Source organism: Prionailurus viverrinus, chromosome C1, assembly GCF_022837055.1.
Source record: "Prionailurus viverrinus isolate Anna chromosome C1, UM_Priviv_1.0, whole genome shotgun sequence".
NCBI lineage: Eukaryota > Metazoa > Chordata > Mammalia > Carnivora > Felidae > Prionailurus > Prionailurus viverrinus.
In genome coordinates, this window is record NC_062568.1 from 128,612,708 (window position 1) to 128,625,830 (window position 13,123).

Below are 13,123 nucleotides of genomic sequence, written 5' to 3' on the forward strand. Positions count from 1 at the left end.
CCACGCTCTCCCGAGAAGGGCTGGCGGCCCCGGAGGCACCCTGGGGCGTGGTAGGAAATGTGCGGGTTGAGGACTGGAGCCCCGAATACAGCAAAACATGGAGATTGAAGAAAGCCTACGTTTCAACTCAAACTGGATTCTCCAGTTGCCTCTCAGCCTTTGCAAACATCTGTGTTTATGTCTGTTTTCTCGAGGATGCTGCTGTATCCAGAGCTGGAGACATTTAGAGCTGAAGATGTAAGAAAGGTCTGCATTGCAGGGTCCTTCTCTCTGGTCGGGTTTGCCTCTCTGCAGCCTGTTCTTCGATACCCATGAGCCTGTGATTACTCACAAGGGGGCTGGTGTGGGTATGTGGGTGTAGCAGTAGTAGTAGTACTAGTAATAATAGTATTCGTTTTCTCTTGTGAAACACGATTGATTCGGGGGTGAGTGGAAAAGGGGAGAATCAGATTCAGTAATATAATGACCTAAAAAGCCAGTTATGGTGCCTTGTCCAAGAGTAAGGGCAAGTTCATGACTCCCGAGAACAGTGCAACTAACACCATTCACCTTAGGCCATGGCAGAAACAATAGTCCGCTTCTTGATCCTGCCTGTGGCTCAATTCCAGCAATAACAGAGTATCATATACTATGCAAGCCTCTAGGTAAGCAAAGAGTAAGGCACTTTCAACCATGAACTTATTGGAGGTGTATTTGAGACACTGAGAAGTAATAATTACAATGTCATCCTCAATAATAATATAAATGATATTTAACATATTATCAATCTTACAGCTAAATGGGGAGGACAGAAATTAGAATATGATAAAGCACAGCATAACAGACAACTTTTTTTTAATGTTTTATTTTGAGAGCGAGAGAGTGAGAGTGGGAGAGGCGGAGAGAGAAAGAATCCCAGGTAGGCTTCATGCTGGAAGAGCAGCGCCTGATGTTGGGGCTGGATCTCACCACCGTGAGGTCATGACCTGAGTCAGACTCGAGAGTCAGAGGTTTAACTGACTGAGTCACCCAGGCGCCCCACAGACAACATTTATTGAGCATTTATTTGGGTGCCACTGCATGCATTCACAACCTGTTGAAGTACTACTATTTTTACCTCTGTTTTCCGGTGCATTTGTTAAACAATTTGCTACAAGTCCTCACAGTTGTTAACTAGAAGACTGGGTATGAACCTAGTGATCTGATGTAAACACCCATGTCTACTAACCCTAACAATTTGTGTCTACTACTTTTGTGACAGAGACATTCTGGGGACACATATTCCATGTATTTAACCTAATCTGGGACATTGCAATATGAGGGACTTGCCACAAAATATTAATCAGGGAAGTACTAATACCTGCATTTTAGATTGTTGGCTTTGGCAATATATGGAGGGTAAAATAGGGCTAAGAACCTGACGAGAAAAATGACAAGGGTGTAATAATCTAGGCAAGAGATAATAAGAATTTGAAGGAAGGCAGTAGCAGTGGGAATGGGTTAGAAAAGCTCTACTCCTATTTGACATCTTAGATCCTATTGCAGAAGCTTAACCTTCTCAGAATCCTTGGCCTTCTTTCTTCATTTCTAACTTTGCTATGAAATCCTAACTGTGATCCATTTCTCTCATTCCAGCTACTTCCAGTGGTAGGAGGAAGTAAACAAGATGGTAAAACTAGCCAGGCAAGAGTAAATAATAATAAGCATTTAGGTAATGCTTTCATATACATTTTCTGTGTTCATGTTCACCACAATTAGAAATTGAGACCTAGGGAATCAAAGTGACATGCCAAAGTGACAGACGTAACAAATAAGTGGTAGAGTTGGGTTAGATCCTGGGTATTTGCAATTATCTACGGAGAAAAGACATTTAAGCTGAAAACAAATTCCTCAACAGAACAATGGAAATAAAAAAGACAATGGATTGGGGTGCCTGGCTGGCTCAGTTGGGTAGAGCGTGTGACTCTTGATCTCAGGGTTGTGAATTTAAGCCTCATGTTGGGCATAGAGCTTACATAAAAATTTAAAAAATAATTTAAAAAAAACAGTCATACCTTCAGAATGCTGACAGAAAATAACCATCAACATAGAATTGAGTCCCCAGCAAAATTATTGTTCAGAAAGAAAAATTACCTCAAAGAGAAAGTCTGACATATAAGAAGGAAAGACAAAAAAATTGTAAACATGTCAATTTTCTAAAAAAAACCATTACATGAAATAACACCAGACAGGGGTGCCTGGGTGGCTCAGTCAGTTAAGTGTTCAACTTCGGCTCAGTCAGTTAAGTGTTCAACTTCAGCTCAGGTCATGATCTCACAGTTTGTGGGTTCAAGCCTCACGATGGTCTCTATACTGACCGCTCAGAGCCTGGAGCCTGCTTCGGATTCTGTGTCTCCCTCTCTCTGCTCCTCCCCTGCTCATGCTCTGACCCTCTGACCCTCTCTCTCTCTCTCCCTCTCTCTCTCTTTCTCACTATCACTCTCTCTCAAAAATAAATAAAACATTTAAAAAAATTTTTTTAAAAATCACACCAGACAACAAAAGGGTGTAAGTCAAGAGGTGGATGGAGGCACAGAATTCTAAGGTCTCCTTTGGGCATAGAGTTAAAACATAAATTGATTTAAGACTTCAAGATAAGTATGCAAGCTAAATTTTCAAGAGTAATCAATAAAGTAACATTGTGTATAACTTCTAAATCAGCTGAAAGGAAGAATGAACTAAGGAAAGATACACTTCAATTTTTAAAAAAGAAAAAAAACGCTTAGATCAGCATAAAAAAGCAGGAAATAAAGAAAGCACTAAGGCAATAAAGTAGAAATAATTTCATATATACAATTAATAGAAGTGAAACTATAAAGTAATTTTCTGGTTGAAAGCCAGAGATTGTAATTTTAATAAAAAATATTCCCATTTATAAGAGATACACTTAAAATATTAAGGATCATTAAAAGTTGAAAATAAAAAAGATGGAAAAGATGCACCAGATAAATACCAACTAAAAGAGTGCTGATATAGCTATATTGATGATAAATTAGACTTTTGACAAAAAAAATCACTACAAAATAAAAGGTTGAATTCACTAGGAAAATATAAATATTCAAAACTTTGTGTGCCCTAGATCAAGCAGATGAAAATTTAGAAAAGATAAGGATGATTTGAACAAAACAACTAATAAGCTTGATTTAATGACAGTTATGTATTATATACATATATATTTCAATATATATTCTTCAATCAATTATTATAGATTACATATTTTCTTACAGAACTCCTGAAACATAAAAAATGACTAAGTCACAAAGCAAATCTAAACAATGTCCAAAGATTTTCTACCATACAGGTGACATTCCCAAACCAAAATGGAATTTCATTAGAAAGTCATTCCAAAAAAGACAAGCAAAACAAGCAAAAAACACATGTTTATAAATTTACAAACACTTGTAATTAAATCATGGATAAAAGAAAAAATGTTAATAGAAAAATGTTAAAGTAGTTAAGAGTGACCCAAAATGAAAGATCTACATATTAAAATCTAAGGAATGCAATGAAACCAGTACTTCAAAAGAATTTTTTTCATTAAATATTACTATTAGAATACAAGAGAGGCTGAAAGTTGACTTAAGTCCAAAAAAAGAATTAGAAAGTAAGTCCAAAAACCCAATAACCCAGTTAAGAATGGGCAGAAGACATGAATAGACAGTTTTCCAAAGAAGACATCCAGGTATATGGCTAACAGATATATGAAGAGATGCTTAACATCCCTCATTATCAGGGAAATACAAATCAAAATGATGATGAGGTACCACCTCACACCTGTCAAAATGGCTACAGTTAACAACACATGAAACAACAGGTGTTGGCAAGGATGTGGAGAAAAGAGAACCCTCTTACACTGCTGCTAGGAATGCAAACTGGTGCAGCCACTTTGGAAAACAGTATGGAGTTTACTCAAAAATTAAAAATAGAACTACCCTGGGGCGCCTGGGTGGCTCAGTCGGTTAAGCGTCCAACTTCAGCTCAGGTCTTGATCTTGCGGTTTGTGAGTTCCAGCCCCGCGTCAGGCTTTGTGCTGACAGCTCAGAGCCTGGAGCCTGTTTTGGATTCTGTGTTTCCCTCTGTCTCTGCCCCTCCCACTCTGTCTCTGACCCTCCCACTCTGTCTCTGCCCACTCGCACTCTGTGTCTCTCTCAAAAATAAATATTAAAAAAAATTAAAAAAAAAAAAAGAACTACCCTGCAGTCCAGTAATTGCACTAGTAGGTATTTACCCAAAGGATACCAAAATATAGATTCAAAGGGGTACATGCACCCCAATGTTTACAGCACCATTATAAACAATAGCCAAACTATGGAAAAAGCCCCAATGTTCATCAACTGATGAATGGATAAAGAAGATGTGGTGTGTATATATATATATATATATATATATATATATATATATATATATATATACAACAGGATATTACTCAACCATAAAAAAGAATGAAATCTTGCCATTTGCAACAACGTGGATGGAGCTAGAGTATATTATGCTAAGCAAAATAAGTCAGTCAGAGAAAGACACATACCATATGGTTTCCCTCATATGTGTAAATTTAAGAACCAAAACAGATGAACATATGGAAAGGGAGGAAAAAAGGAAAAAAGACTCTTAAAGATCGAGAACAAACTGAAGGTTGATGGAGGGACATTGTTGGGGGATTAAGGAAGCTAGATGGGTGATTAAGGATGTCACTTGTTATAATGAGCACTGGGTGTTCTATGTAAGTGATGAATCACTGAATTCTACTCCTGAAACCAATATTGGACTGTATGTTAACTAACTAGAATTTAAGTAAATATTTGAAAAGAAAAAAAATAAAAGAATAAAGAAAAAGAAAATAAGTACTAAGAAAGTAGAAAGGAGTTAATAAAGATAAAAGCACAAAGCAAAACATTACAAAATAAACGTCATTCTTTAAAAGAACTTAGGGGCGCCTGGGTGGCTCAGTCGGTTAAGCATCGATTTCAGCTCAGGTCATGATCTCACAGTTTGTGAGTTCAAGTCCCGTGTGGGGCTCTATGCAGACAGCTCAGAGCTTGGAGCCTGCTTCAGATTCTGTGTGTGTCTCTCTCACTTCTCCTCCCTTGCTCATGCTCTGTCTCTCAAAAATAAATAAATGTTAAAAAATAGAATAAAATAAATAAAAGAACTGATAAAATTGACAAACTTCTAGTAAGACTGCTCAAAAAAGAAAGTACAAATACACAATATTTTAAAAGAAAAGGGGGCACCTGTGTGGTTCAGTTGGTAGAGCATCTGACTCTTGATCTCAGGGTTGTGAGTTCAAGCCCCACATTGGGTGTGGAGCTTACTCCAAAAACAAAACTAAACTAAACTAAACTAAAAAGAGAGCACCTAATTATAGATACAAGAGACCTTTTTTAAGAAAAAAATTTTTTAATGTTTATTTTTGAGAGACAGAGTGTGAGTGGGGGAGGGGCAGAGAGAGAGGGATACACAGAATCTGAAGCAGGTTCCAGGCTCTGAGCTGTCAGCACAAAGCTGGATGCAGGGCTCAAACTCATGAACCTTGAGATCATGACCCATGCTGAAGTTGGACGCTTAACCGACTGAGCCACCCAGGTGCCCCAACAGACCTTTTTTTAAAGCAGGAGAATACCCTGAACAACTTTTTGCCAATTAATTTGAAACTTAAATGATATAGACAAATTCTTTGAAAAATAGAACTTACTAAAACTGGCTCAAGAAATAAACCCATTTTCTTCAACAAGCAAATTGTGTGAAAAAATTTTTGATGGTAATATCTGGAACTTGATTCAAACAAACTGTAAAAAAATAAAGAATTTATGATATAAATGAGACAATTGAGAATATGTATGATTTCTAAAAAGTAAAAACATTAGGCATCTTCCTTTTAAAATCAGTAACAAGATAAGAATGCCCACGATTATGGCTTCTTTTCAACAGATGGTGAAAGTCTGGCCAGATTCTACAAGGAAAAGATAAAAGACAGAAAATTGGACAGGCAAACACACCATCATTATTCATAGGTGATATGACTACCTACATGGAAAACCTCAAAGAATCTTTAGATACAGTATTGAAAATACAGGGTGTTTTTTTAGTTTATTTATTTATTTATTTTGAGAGAGACAGAGACAATATGAGCAGGGGAAAAGCAGAGAAGGAGGGAGAGAGAGAGAATCCCAAGCAGGCTCCGAGCTGCCAGCACAGAGACAGATGTGGGGTTCGAACTGACAAAACTGTGAGATCATGACCTGAGCCACCCAGGCGCCCCGAAAATATAGTTTCAATGCAATTTCAACCAAATGCCCACAGGACTTTTTTAAGGAGATTGAATTGCAGATTCTCAAATTGATATGAAAGAACAAAAGGGCAAGAATAACTTTAAAAAGAATGAGGTTGAAGACACTTGTCCTCTCAAAATCCAGAATTCCTATAAAGTAATTAAGATAATGTGAGATTAGCGCAGTGATAGACAAATAGACTATCTGGCACTATTTAGTGCCCAGAACTAGATTTCTAAACAGATGAGATGGCAGATCTGTGGAAAAGGAGGAATTCTTCAGTTTATGGTGCTGGAACAATGGATTAACCATAAGGAAAAAATGAAATTGGATTTCTATCTCACACCATACACGAAAACTATTTCAAGATGGTTTAAAGACTATCTCACACCATATATGAAAATTAACTTAAAATGGATCAAAGGCTTAACTGTAAGAACTAAAAGTATAAAACTTTTTTTAAGTTTCATTTTTCCCCCCATTTCTCATCATCACTTTATTTCTCTTCTGCTGTTCCAGGCTCTGAGAACATCGGGCATAGTGCTGAATTGGGACGGCATACGAAAGCATCAGTTTCACCTCCCAACTCTGTTAATTGTTCCAATAAAGACACACAAGGATGATGGTCTTTTAACATATCTGGCAATTTAGAAGTCTTCTCTTGAATACGTCGAGAACGTCTCACTGGTGTTAGAAACTTTAGCTCTTTAAATGTAGAATCTGTATTGTCAAACTGTATCTTCTTTTTTACACTTTGTAGGTATGGTGTAGTAGACACATTATATTTAATTAAGCAACTCCCCCTGGTTTCTGTACTGGGGGTTTTAACATCATTGGTTGAATCTTTTATTTTGTCATCTTGCTTTTTTTCATCATCTTGAAATACCACATTTCTAGTTTTCTTTTCCATTTCTGGTTTTCCTGACTCTAGATTAACCCCGCTATCTTCAGTGCTGACTTCATGGATGTATTCCTTGGTTGCACAAGCCTCCTCAATATTTTCTCCGTATTTAACTTTTTCTTGACTCCTCATTGTCAGAATATCTGCAATGGTATGTCGTATCTCTTCAATAGGCTGAGCGCCTGCCAGAATGGCTTTCTCATAGATTGTGATAATGTTTTCAATAGGGCTTGTGAGTGGTTCAATATGTGCAAGGCATATCCAATATTTAACAAGCTTTTTGGCATCTGGAATATTTTTAATCAGGTCATTCAGTATGACCAATATTTCTTCTTTTGGGCATCCCTCACTAATCAGGTTTAGGCATTCAGAAAATGTCTTGTTCACTTTTTCGGTAAATAATCTTTGCTCATCTTCTACCATGGTAGTCCAAAAGGACCCAACTGGGTTTTCATGTTGCCCTTCAGGTTCAGGCTGGGTAACTCCCGAGCTAGGAGGCCTTTTCAGGACTTTCCTTTTGCCAGCTTTCCACTTACTCAGTTGCTTTTGCTATTATATGCCTGCGAGGGTCAACGTTTTTCGACTTTTCTATCAGTTTGGTGTTAGAAGACGAAACAGGCCTGGCTACGATTTCAGACTTCACACTTCTTGTGAGTGTCTTCTTTCTTTCTATATCCTGAGAACCGGTTTTGGCACTAGATGAAACTGTGTTTAATTGTACTAACTCTTTCTCGAGAGGCCCTTTCTGAATCGTAACGTTGGCCAAGCTTCTACCGATGCCTGGTCTCACAGTGTCCTGAGCATTGTCGCGGTGACTTCTAATAGGAGGTCGCAGAAGCTGTCTGTTCTGAATTGTAGTGCTCACAAGTTTAGTGGTAGTCGTCACTTTAGAGGCTCTATCGCTTTTCCCTGTCACACTGCTGCTGTTTGTGCGCAGAGGCTCTGTAGCTTTAGGGACTGTAGTCGAAAGTTTATTGCTGCAGAACTCTCATCTCTGACTTGTAGAGGCTTTCTAAATGAATTAATCTTAGACTGAACAGTTTGGCCACGGTAAGATCCAAGCACAAGCTTCTTGGACATGTTAGCATCTTGCTTTGGTTTTTCTGTCATTATTTGTTTCTTTTTATTGTTGTTTTTAAGATGAAACACTTGGCTTAATGTCATGTGTTGACCTGGAGGGTCATCTTTAATTGGTACCAACTGCCCAGTTTGATCATTATCCTCAGAATTAGGTGTATCAATTGCTATAGTTGAATTGGTTAGTTCATTAGAAGGCCTTAAAGGAATACAATTTTTTTCCATTGTTATATTATTTTTGTTCCCGGGAGGTCTACTGACATTTTCTTTACGAGCCATTTTTGTTTTAAATTTCAGAACTTTTGTCTCTTCATGGACCTGGCCCTCAGAGGTCATCACTTTCTGGTCTCCACTGGATATATGATTTTCCTCCTTGTATGCAAAAACGTTTTTCTTGTTAACATATGTTCCTTGAGTTTCTGTCTTCTTTGTTCTCTGAACTTGGGCTGGGCCCTCTGGCTCGGGGGCAGTTGTAGCTCCCGGGGCACTGCTGGGGTGCTCATGGCTGCTGCGGGCGGAGGACAAGTCTCGGCCCTGACAGGCCGCACTCAAGTTTCATTTTTATTTAAATAATCTCTACACCCAACATGGGGCTCAAACTCATCACCCCAAGATCAAAAGTCACATGCTCTTCTGACTGAGCCAAGCAAGTGTCCCTAAAACTATAAAACTCTTAAAAGAAAACATAGATGTAAATCTTCATTGACTTTGGATTAAAGGTTTCCAAGATATGACACCAAAAATACCAACAGTTAAAGAAAAAAATAGATAAATTGGACTTCAATTTAATTAAAATTAAAAACTTTTGTGCTTCAAAGGATACCATCAAGAAAGTAAAAAGACAGAGGGGCGCCTGGGTGGCTCAGTCGGGTTAAGTGTCTGACTCCGACTCAGGTCATGATTTCACAGATCATGGGTTTGTACTCTCATTGGGCTCTGTGCTGACATCTCAGAACCTGGAGCCTGCCTTGGATTCTGTCGCCTTCTCTCTCTGCCCCTTCTCCGCTCCCACTTTATGTATGTGTGTGTGTCTCAAAAATAAACATTAAAAAAAAAGAAAGTGAAAAGACAAACTGCAGAATGGGAGAATATATTTATAAATCATATATCTGATAAAAGTCTAGTATCTAGAATTTATAAAGAACACTTACAACTCAAAAATAAAAAGACAATCAATTTAAAATGGACAAAGAATTTGAATAGACATTCCTCCAAAGAAGATATACAAATGGCCAATAAGTGCATGAAAAGATGCTTAACATCATTTTTCATTGGGAAATGCAAATCAAAACCAAAATGAAGTATAAGTTCACACCCACTAGTATGGCTATAATAAAAAAGACCAATAATAATAAGTGTCGGTGAGGGCATGAAACCAGAACCTTCATACACTGCTAGTGGGTATATGAAATGGTGCAACCATTTTGGAAAACAGTCTGGCATTTCCTCATAAAGTTAAACATAGGGTTATCATGCTACCTAGCAATTCCACTCTTAGGTGGAATTTGAAATAAAATAAAATGATAAGTGAAAGAAAATGAAAACATGTCCACACAAAAACTTGTACAAGAAGAAAAAGAAATTTGCACAAGAATGTTCATTATGATTATTATGAATAATAATGAATCTTAATGAATAATAGATCTAAAATGGAAATAACCCAAATGTCTATCAACTGATGAGTGGATAAACAAAAATGTGTTATATCCATACAATGAAATGTCATTGAGCCATTAAAAGGAATAATAGATGAACCTTGAGAACTTTATGCTAAGTGAAAGAATCCAGTCACAAAATAATACATATTGTATGATTCCATTGATATGAAATGAAATGTCAGAATAGGCAAATTTATGGACCTGTTATTAGTTGTCAGGGGTTTAGAGGGGGTGGAGGGATGGGATTTCCAGAATGGAAAGATATTATTAATTCTTTTGGTGGTGGTGAAAATGTTCTGGAATTAGATACTGGTAATGGTTGCACAACTTTGTGAATATACTAAAAATCACTTAAAAGAGGTGAATTTCATGGTATGTGAATAACATTTCAATTTTTTTTAAATTTTTTTTTCAACGTTTTTATTTATTTTTGGGACAGAGAGAGACAGAGCATGAACGGGGGAGGGGCAGAGAGAGAGGGAGACACAGAATCGGAAACAGGCTCCAGGCTCTGAGCCAGCAGCCCAGAGCCGGACGCGGGGCTCGAACTCACAGACCGCGAGATCGTGACCTGGCTGAAGTCAGACGCTTAACCGACTGCGCCACCCAGGCGCCCCTCAATTTTAAAATTACAAAACAAAACAAAAGATTTAAATGTGAAGGAAATAGAGCAGACTACCTTAGGACGTTTGGATTGAGAAGTATTTCTCAAGACAGAAAAAGCACTAACCATACAGAAAAAGACTGATGCAATCAATGATGAAAAGGAAGAATTCCAGAGGTGCCTGGGTGACTCAGTTGGTTAAGTGTCCCAACTCTTGGCTTTGGCTCTGGTCATGATTTCACAGTTTGTGGGTTCGAGCCCCACATTTGTGTGACAGCACAGAGCCTGCTTGGGATTCTCTCTCTCTCTCTCTCTCTCTCTCTCTCTCTCTCTCTCTTTCTCTCTCTCCCCTCCCCACTCGTGTGTGTGTGTGCATGTGCCTGCCTGCGTGCACATTCTCTGTCTCTCAAAATAAATAAATAAACTTAAAAAAAGGGAAACACTCTGTACACCAAACACAGTTTCAAAAGAGCAAATACAAGGAAGGAGACACCAAAAACACATATAAATGAAAGAGCATTACAATAAAATATATAAATAAATCCTACACAAATCAATAAGAAAAATATATGTACACAATAGTGAAAAAATAAGCTAAAAACATGAGCAGGCACTTCAAGGATGATTGATAAACATATGAAAATGTGTCCAACCTTATTAACAATTAGGGAACTTCAAACTAAGACCATGATACCTGTTTACAACTACTAAGTTGGGGAAAATATTGATTCTGTTTAAGTGTGACAATATCAAATCAGAAATTATGGGTATTCCCTTAAACAGCTACTGTGTATTTTGCACCATCATTTTGGAAAACAATATTTCATTATCTTGAGTAAGTGCAATCAAAGATAAGTGTAATCAAAGTCTCCACAATTCTATTTTTTTATGTTTATTTTTTGAGAAAGAGAGAGAGAGAGAGAGAGAGAGAGAAGTGAGCGTGAGTAGGGGAGGGGCAGAGAGAGAGAGGGAGACACAGAATCTGAAGCAAGCTCTAGGCTCTGAGCTGTCAGCACAGAGCCCGATACAGGGCTCCAATCCACGAACTGTGAGATCATGATCTGAGCTGAAGTCAGATGATTAACCCACTGAGCCACCTAGGCGCCCCACACAATTCTATGTTTAAGTATATATCTTTGTCTTACTAATCAAAGTGTGGTTGGCTAACCAGTAGCAATTGTACCATCTAGAGCTTGCTAGAAATGCAGAATTTCAGGCCCCATCCAGATTTATTGAATTGGAATTTGCATTTTAACAAGATTCCCAGTTGATATGAATGTTAATTACAATCTGAGAAACACTGCCCTAAAAAAACTCTTGCACATGTCCAAGAGAAAAGAATTCATGTAGCAGCACTGGTGGTAATAGCAGTGGCAAAGAACTAGAAACAGCACAAATGTTCATCACATAGAGAATGGATAAATAAGTTGTGGTATGGTCATAAAAGCTGGTTGCAGAAGGATACAATTTGATATCATTTCTATAAGACTCAAGAATAGGCAGAGGTGAACAAGATATTGTTAGAGATCTGTATAAAACATATGGAAACAAAGGAATGCTGAACACACAATGCAGGATGATGTTTACCTTGGGTGAAAGAAGGGTTTAGAGGAGGAGCAGACAGTGTGACCTTCACCAGCATAGGAAATGTTCTATTTCTTAAATTGTATAATGGGTCCAATGTTTTTGTTATTATGTATGACTTATCTATATGTTACATTATTCTTTTATAAGTATACAATAGAACACAAAATTTAACAGCTTCATTGAGGTATCCCATAAAATTCACTTGTTTTAACCATACTATTCAGTGATTTTTAGTACACTTTACAGTTATGTGACCATCGCCACAGTCTGATAATAGGAAATTTCTATCACTACGAAAATTTTTTCTTGCTCCTATGCAGTCATTTCCCATTCCCATTCCTAGCCCCAGGCAACCACTAATTTGCTATCTCTGTAGATTGGGGTGTTTTTTTTTGGGGGGGGGCATTTCATACAAACAGAATCATGCAATATATGAGCTTTTGGGTTTCGCTTTTTTTTTACTTCCCATAGTATTTTTGAGGTCCATCTATGTTATAGCATGTACCAGTGTTTCAGTAATTTTTAAGGATAAATAATATTTTATGAGATGGATATACCACGTTTTGTTCATCTATTCCCTTGTTGAAAGATATTTAGGCTGTTTCTAGTTTTTGGCTATTAAAAAGAATGTTATTTCCATTATTCTTATACTAGTCTTTGTGTGGATATGTTTTCATTTCTCTTGGGTAGATACCTAGCAATGGAATTAATGGGTCATAATCAGTCATTTTATTTATTTACAAAAAAAGGGAAAATGGTTCTTTGGTTCTTTTGAGGTCAAGTGAAAGGATTAACTAGTGAGTAGGTGGCATAACTGTTAATGCTAAAAGATAAGGACACACACAATTACTGAATGTGGAAATAGTAATCCACTGAGGGAAAAAGAGGGTAAAAGAAAAGAATAACCAAATATTTTCTTAGGAGAAGGCAGAATTCAAGGGAAAATTTAGACGAAGAAGGTAGTATAGGGGCTCTGGGAAGAAAAATAATTCACTTCAAAGGCATA

The 13,123-nt window shown here is 37.4% G+C and overlaps 1 pseudogene; it reads right to left on the reverse strand.

The window, feature by feature from the left end:
- Positions 1 to 6,786: 6,786 nt before the first annotated feature.
- On the reverse strand, positions 6,787 to 8,785 carry LOC125173644 (cytoskeleton-associated protein 2-like; annotated as a pseudogene).
- Positions 8,786 to 13,123: the final 4,338 nt, after the last annotated feature.